We start from the raw sequence: 9,253 nt of genomic DNA, 5'->3' as shown, positions 1-9,253 counted from the left end.
TCGCCCCTCACAAATGACCCGCTCGTAGTCAACTTGGACATTTCCAACCACCTGGTAAAGAGGTGTCCGATTGACACAGCGCGCCTACACGAACATCATGTTTAGGAGTGCTTTAACAGACCTCGGCCTTAGACTCAAGGATTTGAGCCCCGCACCCATCCACTGCATACTGACTTCTCCGGGCTGGCCTGGTACCCCGGTTCATCGGACTCCGGTGATGTTCGGCGAAGGGAATGCGGCCAAGAATGTCTTAGCCGAGTTCGTCGTCATCAACGGCTCATCCGCCTACAACGCCCGATAGGCCGAGTTACTCGAGCGATGCCGACGCAAGTGATGTCCATCCGGCCCCGACACTAATGTATGTCTCGGACCGGGGGGAAGCACATAAGCTCGTCTCCAAAGACGAGAGGGACGAGGTGGTCAACATCCAGATATCTGCCAGAGGATGCAACATGCAATCCCTCAAAGTGGCGAAGCAGTCGGAGAAAGGGAAAAGCTCATCCTCACAACCAAAGGGCGACCTTATGGATGCAACCGACGGCTGACGTGGGAAGAACATGCAATCCCTCTAATAAGGCATTAGGAAACTAATAGACCTTGTTTAGCGCCGGAGGTGCCCAAAACAGCTGTGGGCACCCCGACGCATGTTAATATCAAATGTAAAAGGGACCAAGTGTTTCATCAAAATGTTCATTTTTCAGGCTAGGCGCCATCGAGAAGCCGACGCCGTCTCATACTGTCGATTGGATAAGAGCGGCGTTCGTTGTGAAAACGACGACGCCTGCTCACACTGTCGATTGGACAAGAGCGGCAGTCGTTATAAAGAATGAAGCCGACGCCGTCTCATACTGTCGATTGGATAAGAGCGGCGTTCGTTGTGAAAACGACGACGCCTGCTCACACTGTCGATTGGACAAGAGCGGCAGTCGTTATAAAGAATGAAGCCGACGCCGTCTCATACTGTCGATTGGATAAGAGCGGCGTTCGTTGTGAAAACGACGACGCCTGCTCACACTGTCGATTGGACAAGAGCGGCGATCGTTATAAAGAATGAAGCCGACGCCGTCTCACACTCGCCGATTGGATAAGAGCGGCGTTCGTTGTGAAAACGACGACGCCTGCTCACACTGTCGATTGGACAAGAGCGGCAGTCGTTATAAAGAATGAAGCCGACGCCGTCTCATACTGTCGATTGGATAAGAGCGGCGTTCGTTGTGAAAACGACGACGCCTGCTCACACTGTCGATTGGACAAGAGCGGCAGTCGTTATAAAAAAATGAGGCCGACGCCGACTCATACTGTCGATTGGACAAGAGCGGTGGACACCATGAAGAAATGTAGTCTTTGTGGCGATCACCCCAAATAGTAGACGCTTGGCGATCACGTAAAGTGGTAGACGCCGCGTAATACGCTATCCGGACGCCGACTCTTCTTCGTCGTACCAACAAGAGCGGCGTCTCCATCGAAAGCGTACACCGCGACAATCGCGCCAGCGCGCATTTGATAAACAAATCAAAATGCCTTGAAAACGTTAAGTTGAGATAAACACTCTAAACCGCCTCGGCCAAGCTAAGTCGGAAACAAAAAGAGACGCTCAATTAAAGACGTCAGAGGGCAACTCAGGCAAAAACGAGAAAAGACCTCGGCATGCCGAAGGCAAAGGAATCAAACTCTTATTAATAATAAACAGGTTACAGGTGGAAAGAATGCAGACAACGGCCGTCCCCATTGGGGTAAGCCGAAACACAACCTACCAAGGTTGTACAAAATACAAGGAAAGAAAAACAAAAATTGCAAGCATCATTTGAAGCGCCAAAGGATGGCAGGGAAGAAGGGTTTAACAATTGACTCCCAAGCGGCTAAAGCGGATCTGCAGAAACTTGTTCTCATCAAGCGACCCTATGCCCGTTGTTGCTTACCATCGCGCCGAGTCGCATCTTCTTCAATGGGCAACCCAGCGGCTTTCTTAGCAGCCTCGGCTACGCCTCGGCGTCATCGCCGCCCTCATTCTCGTCGCTTCCTCCTTGGCCGCCTTAGCCTTCTCGGCAAGAAGAGCGGCTCTCTCCGCGCCGCCTCCTTCTCAATTTTCGCCCTCACCGCCTCCCCGGGCCTTCTCCGCCATGGCTTTCTCCTTAGCCGCAAGCTTATCATCAAGCAGCTCGTTATATCTGTCCCACGGAAAGGAATCCTCAAGAGGAAAAAGCTCCTCGATCACTTCCCTGGCAGCTCCTTCAGCCGGATCCCGAATCGGCGCACGGATTGGGGAGCATGACGGTCCGGAGCATCTCAATGTCCTCCTCCTTCTCGCTTGATGACGGCCTCTTTGCCCCGAATCACCCCGCCTGGGCCTTAAACAGGCCCTCGGATTCGTTCCTCTGCTGGAGATAGAGGTCAGCACGCCCCTGTACAAAGTTACACTTCTCCAACAACTTCGCAGCTTCGGCTGCCGCAGCCTCGGCCTTGGCTCTCTCAGCCAGGACATCCTTTTCAGCGTCCTCCCTGAGTTTTCTCTCAGCCAAGAGCGCCTTCTCAGCATCTCCCCTAAGCTTCCGCTCATTGAGGAGATCCAGCTTCGCCGACGCAGCCACCCGCTTAGTGGCATTACGCTCATGAACAGCTCGAGCCACGGCCTTCTCTTGCTCCATGAGACGAGCACCGGTAATCACGTTCCACCTTGCCAGCTCCCTAATCAACTTCGTGCCTTCCTCTATAAGCTGGGAGACGGAAGCCCTCTGGGTAAAAGGGACGGTGGTGACAATTTGGCCACCAGCCCGCGGCTGGGAGGAGGAAGCCTTTTGGGATGAAGGGTTGACGGTGACGCCTTGATCACCAACCTGCGCAGAGGACCCCCCTACCTGCTGCCCAACGAGACCAAGAGCCGACTGCGGTTGGTCTGCAAAAATTTAATAAAGACATCAGTATCAACCTGTATCGACATATCAGAAAGCCCGGCTGAATTTGAGTCACGGGATAGATAGTTACCATGCTTGGCCTTCTTGACCGGAGGAGGCAACTCCTCGCCAAAGACGAGGGGGTCTCTTCTTCCTCTTACGGATGAGAGGAGATCCCTCCCCATCAGAGTCCCCCTCAGAAGGAATATCAACAATCTCCACTTTCTTGGGGGGAGGGATAGGAGATGGAGCCGGGGTCAATGGTGTTTTTCGCGTCCGACGCACTACACCGCTAACGACCCTCGCCTGAGCCTCCTCCACGCTCAAGCTTTTCAGCCGTCGTTCCATAAGGTCACTCGCCGACTTCCTACGGTCGTGGGCTCAGACCTTCGGATGCAAGTTAGCAACGGTCCCATCTTTGTGCGGCCCCATTCTCCGAAGAAGATCCTCGGACAAGTCTTTTCCAAAGTGGTCTCAAAAGAAACAAAGCAAGAGTTAGGTAGAGGAAATAAACCGAAATCCGAGGAGCAAGAGCATTAAGAGCGGCGATGGGCCTCACACCGACCCCACTCACCCCGTGCTAGGGCCGGTATGAGGCCCACGTGGCAGAGCGGCTCATCCCGAAGGATGATCTCGTCGGGGAATCCATTTTTTCGGTACCCCACTCTTGTCCGTCTCAAAGAGCCTCATTGCCGCCTCTCATCCTCTTGGAGATAGACACTGCATCCATTTTGAGCTTCTTCCGGAAACCCATCTATCGTGCTCCGCCGAGTCTCACACCGCAAGTTAACTCGGTCTTTGGAAGAAGCGAGGCGGCGGATAGTCATCCGCACCTTAACGTACACCCACCGCCTTGCCGATCCTTACAAGAAGGAAGTTTGTTGACAGAGACATAACCCGCTCCATCTCCACACTGTACCATCCGACGCGGCGTAAAATGGTTTGAGATGGTGAAGCCGGCGGAATAAATTGACCGTTGGGGTCTCTCCTTTGAAGAGACAGAGCCAGACAAAGCCGATTATGGTCCTCATAGCCAACGGGTGCAGTTGTGCAACGGCAACGTTCATGGCTCTAATAATGGCCATAACATACCCATTCAGCGGAAACCGGAGCCCATACTCCAGATGGTGCATATATACGCCGGTATGGCCCGGTGGAGGGCAACAGACGGCCTGACCCTCCTCGGGGATAACTATTTCGTATCCCCTACCGAAGAAAAAATGGCCCTCGAAAAATTTGTCGCCTGAACAACTGACGAGCTTATGAGTCCAAGCACGGTCAAGACGAGCCTTACAGGAGTCGCCGTGATCCATAACGTACTGCCTCCCTTCATTACGACGAGGCCTTTCCACTTCATCACCGAAATCATCACCAAAATCGCCATAGGAATCAGAGTCCTCCCATTCCTCAAGAATTTGAGGATCAACTTCAGAGAAGGAGACCTAGGGCCCCCGACGCAGTATACTAGGTCCAAAGATCGCGAGAAGACATGTTCACAACAAATTACCAACGAAATAAAAGAAAATTTGTTTAATTACCTTGAAGAAATACACTCGCCGGATCGAAGACCGAAGATTTGAAGAATAGAAAGCCCTTGAAAGTTTAGAAAGATGAAGATTTTGGGAGAAAATTTTCGAAAATTTGAGGAAATGAGAGTAATGGCCAAAATCACGGAATAAACTGCCCTATTTATAGGAAAAGCCCATGAAGAAGGACCAATCAGGGCACGACCCATGAAGCGTCAACCAATCAAAGAAGCGGACACGTGTCGGACATGCAACCACGGAATGTCAATCGTTGCAACGCTTAAATGTCAATCAATACTACAGTGACCAAGCGTATTCAACACGCCCTTTCACATCTATACACCTGTTCATCTCCCTCGAGAAAATTACTAAGTACCCGCTCTCCGCCGCCACACGATCGACCAAGCCAAGAAGCACCGGCCGGGGCAATCAAAAACAACCGCACTCTCGCCTGCCTCGGCCGGCATCATCACATTCTTTCCCACATCGGATACCCTTTACGCATCCATGTGGAGGGGGGATATGGTAGGCCTACGAATGATCAAGCCGATGCATCAGAAGAAGCCGACGCAGAAAATTTTTGCAAAATCAATTACGCAGAATATACGCTCAACATACATCGGAGCCCATACCACGGCATAGGCTACGCTGGGGGCAAATTGATGGGGCATATTCTGCACCGCTGACCAAGTCAACATATTGAGCAAGGTCAAGGGTATCCACAGCATAGTCAACGACTCAGACAGCCTAGCCGATGGAGCCCATCGGCCTGTCACCTGAGTCTCGGCATGGTAACCAGCTAGCCGGGACACATATCCGCGTACTCATATCCAAGACCCTCGGCGAGCCTGCCACAGGTCCATCGGCCGAGGGTACAACGGTCTTTCCACCTGATAGCCACTTGGCCACTTGGCCACTACGTGACAAAAGGTGAATGCCTATAAATACTCCTCAACCTTCATTGAGGAAGGGATCCACAAAATTGACCTAATAACCATTATTCATCTGGTAATATCTTCCTTATCTCTCTACAATACACTCTTAGCCAAGCAGAACATCTTACCTCTCTAAGTTTACTGACTTGAGCGTCGGAGTGAGTACGCTCGGCCAAAGCCGAGCCCTCAGTTTGTTCATCATTTCAGGAGACCGCAAGAAGGACTCTAGCAAGGACATCATTCTACTAGCTATGAGTGGTATCAAACATCTGCTCTGGATTTACACCCGGAACAATAACTTATAAAATTCAAGCGGAAGTTTGGAAGTTTTTGAAACTTTTAAAAATTTAAAGCGCGGGTTCATTAAAATCCAAAACATAAATAAAGAATGCGGAGATAAAGTTTAAATTATACAAACGTGATAGTCAAGGTGAGGGAAAATATATCCCTCGAATGACGATACAATAAAAGGTGAGTCTAAGCAATCCTAATGAATCGACTACAAGGCCAAAGTGCTCGCTAGCTCACACATGTCTTCACCCCATGAATGCACCACTAATACCTGTCATTCATGTAAACATGAACGCATACGATCGGTGGGGGAGTAACTCAAGGTTCTCCCAGCCACAAAATGTCAAAATGAACATAACCAAGAACTAAAACAGGTAAGTCATATAAGATACTCACAAAAGATAAGAACATCAAGTTTATATTTAAACACGGCAATTAAATGAGATGGAACGAGATAGATCAACATTAGCTTAATAAAGATTCAACTGATCATGTGAAACAATTAAATAATATGAAAGACAGGAATATGGTCATTTATACAAAAGCACGCATTTCAAGGAAATACAATATAGATATGAGATTAGAATTCGAATCATGTGAAACAGTTAAGTAAGGGATTAACCAATGCAAATTACAAGAATAGAAACCGTAGCCATTATTTGGAAAACCACTTAGCAAACATTGCACGGGACGTGGCTACTAATGTCACATTCATACTTATGGCTTGCATCTCACCATAAGAACGGATGGGAACATCAATCCCGACGATCATATCGCAACTAGAGGGCTTATAGCTCACCCCTAGTATCCGATAGGACCAAGACAAACAACACAAGGCATAACTCTTACCTTGAAAGACAAATACCAATATCTATAACCAAGCAAGACCTTTACTACTCATATATCAAAATATAATTCCCCCGGTAGGACGACAAGGTGGTACTCCCAAGACTCGGTCCTAGTCTAAATCGCCGGACTCTCGGGGCGAACGGTCCCCGATTCGACATGCGGCGAAGTCCGCATCCAAGACTCGAGACAGATCGGAAATCGAGAACCCACAATCGCGAAACAGTCCGAAAGAGGCGGAAAATATGAGCTAAACCCACAATCGGCAGGATACCCGAAAGAGGCGTAAAGATAAGTCAAGCAATACGGTATAGTATAAAGGCATTATCAAGAATACGACTCAACCAAGCGATACGAATCAACTTGGAAAGATACTACTACAAGTAATGAACCGATAATAATCCAAGTGAGACATTATTTCATGCCAAATCATAATCATGAAAATGAATAAGTAACCCATTTCCTCAATATTGTCACTTGAATAAAAAAAATGTAGCTAAATGGAAACGGACCATTTAAGGTAAGCAAAACAAGAATTTGATTATAAATAATTCAAATGTAAGATAAACCATTTACTACTCGCAAGGCATGAATAATCAAATGAGGTTCATACTAAAAGGGGGCATGTCATTTCATATACACATGAGATAATAGTGAATGTATTCCACAAGTATAAACCATGTGAGAAGAATATAAAAATGAATGACATTTAACGAATCACGTTATATAAAACACGAGACGGATATTTAATTATTTCAAAAGACCAAACTCGGCGTCAAAAGCACCATAACCACGACCCTAAGCAGCTATTGGACAACCCCTTACATGATACCCCAATGGCCAGCCGTGACCAAAGGCCACAACAAGTCAACCGAGGTCACTCTGCCAGGCTACAAATTCGCCCAGCCAGTCCCTGCCCAGGCCATAAGAAGTTCCCTTCCCAGACCTTAATCAGCCTTGCTCAACCCAACTAAAACCCATAATTGAAACAGGCCATAGCCTCAGCACAACTAGGCCACACACACTGCCCAAACCGAGGCCAACAGCAATTCACAAGACGGGCTTAACACATAGTACAACCACCCAGCCAACAATACTATAGACACGAAATCTAACAAGGTAAAAGCACGCACTTATATACATGAGACGGGAATTCCTTACTCACTCGTCACAACACTCAACACCAGTCACAAAGACACCCAAAACTGTGCAACATCACCACGACCATTATTTTCAACTCGCTCAAAACAGACCACACAACCCCTCATTCTAACTACCCGAAACAGACCATGAAGTACCCGCAAAGTCGAGTCAAAAACGGTCCCAATTTCCGTCTTAAAACGGTCCCAAAACAAAGATAATCTCGTGCCTAAGAACAACACTACACATACCCTACTCTCATCCAAAAACAAATCAGTATAAACACCATAATTTCATGCCCAAAACAGTCCCAAAGACAACACCAGTACCTGCTGAAAACGACACCCATACCGAGTCCATTTAAGACAAGAACAAAACGAAAAGAATTAACACTTTACAAATTCCAGCAAGCTCATTCTTTTCCTTTCCAAACCGTCCTCGCCTTTGGCGATCAAAACGACCCATTACAAAACAAATTTAAGACGAATTTCTAAGCATAAGCAAGACAGAATTAATCATATAAATCATCCAATTACATATACACTGCCAAGGAACTATAAGTCATGTAATTTCTACAATTGAAGTTGGAAATCTCGTAGTGCTCCGTCACAATCAATCACTCAAAAACAATCCAAGAAAAAGATGCAAAGATTCACACTTTAACACTACTAGTAACAAACTACAGCATATAAACACGAATTCTTGACATAATGTCGAGTAACCTATCACCGTTACCTTTTTTTTTGCTCTCTGAAAGTCCAAGGAATCGCCCAAGCATGATCTTAACCCAAAAACAGAAGAAATTAACCCAAAATCCGAATCCCTTGTAAGACGGCCGAATGAAACAAGATGAAAGCTAGACTCTTTCTTACATACAAAGAAGGAGGACGAGGAGAGGAAGTCGTTGGTGTAAAATTTATCGAATTTGGTTGAGAATGGAGGCGGGATCGGAGGTTGGAAGGGACGGGTTTCAATGGAGTTAGAGTATTGGTGTTGCTGCTGTATTCTATTCGAAAATGAAGACGGAAGAAATGAGGAGGGCAGGGAGTTGGGGGGGACACGCTGCACTAGCAACAACAATAATAATAAATAATAATAATAATAATAATAATAATAATAATAATAATAATAATAATAATAATAATAATAATAATAATAATAATAATAATAATAATAATAATAATAATAATAATAATAATAATTAAGTTAGAGTGCAAGAGTGAGTGTTGTCGGAATCGGGTTGGTCCGAATTGAAATAGCTTTATAAGAGAAATGCAACGATCTTGCTAGACGGAAATACACTTATAATTTAAGACGGAAAATTACTATTATTATCCCTATTAATACTATCCGACAAAATATTTATTTTTATATAAATTAAGCCTTAAAATTATAGCCTTGATAAAAATTATGTTTTAAAATGAATTAATTAAATTAAATAATTTAAAAATATAAGATAAATCAATTAAACGGTTAAATAAATTTTAATTGTCGAAATGAGAAATTTGCGGGTGTTACATCTACTATTTATACGTAGTATATATTCATCAAACCTGCATTGTTTTCAATGTGGGATAAATAACATACTCAGAATTACACCATCTTTTTTTCACTTAGTTCAACA

The sequence above is a fragment of the Silene latifolia genome, chromosome 2 (genome assembly GCF_048544455.1).
Source record: "Silene latifolia isolate original U9 population chromosome 2, ASM4854445v1, whole genome shotgun sequence".
In the NCBI taxonomy this organism is placed as follows: Eukaryota; Viridiplantae; Streptophyta; class Magnoliopsida; order Caryophyllales; family Caryophyllaceae; genus Silene; species Silene latifolia.
This window is presented reverse-complemented; position numbering follows the sequence as displayed.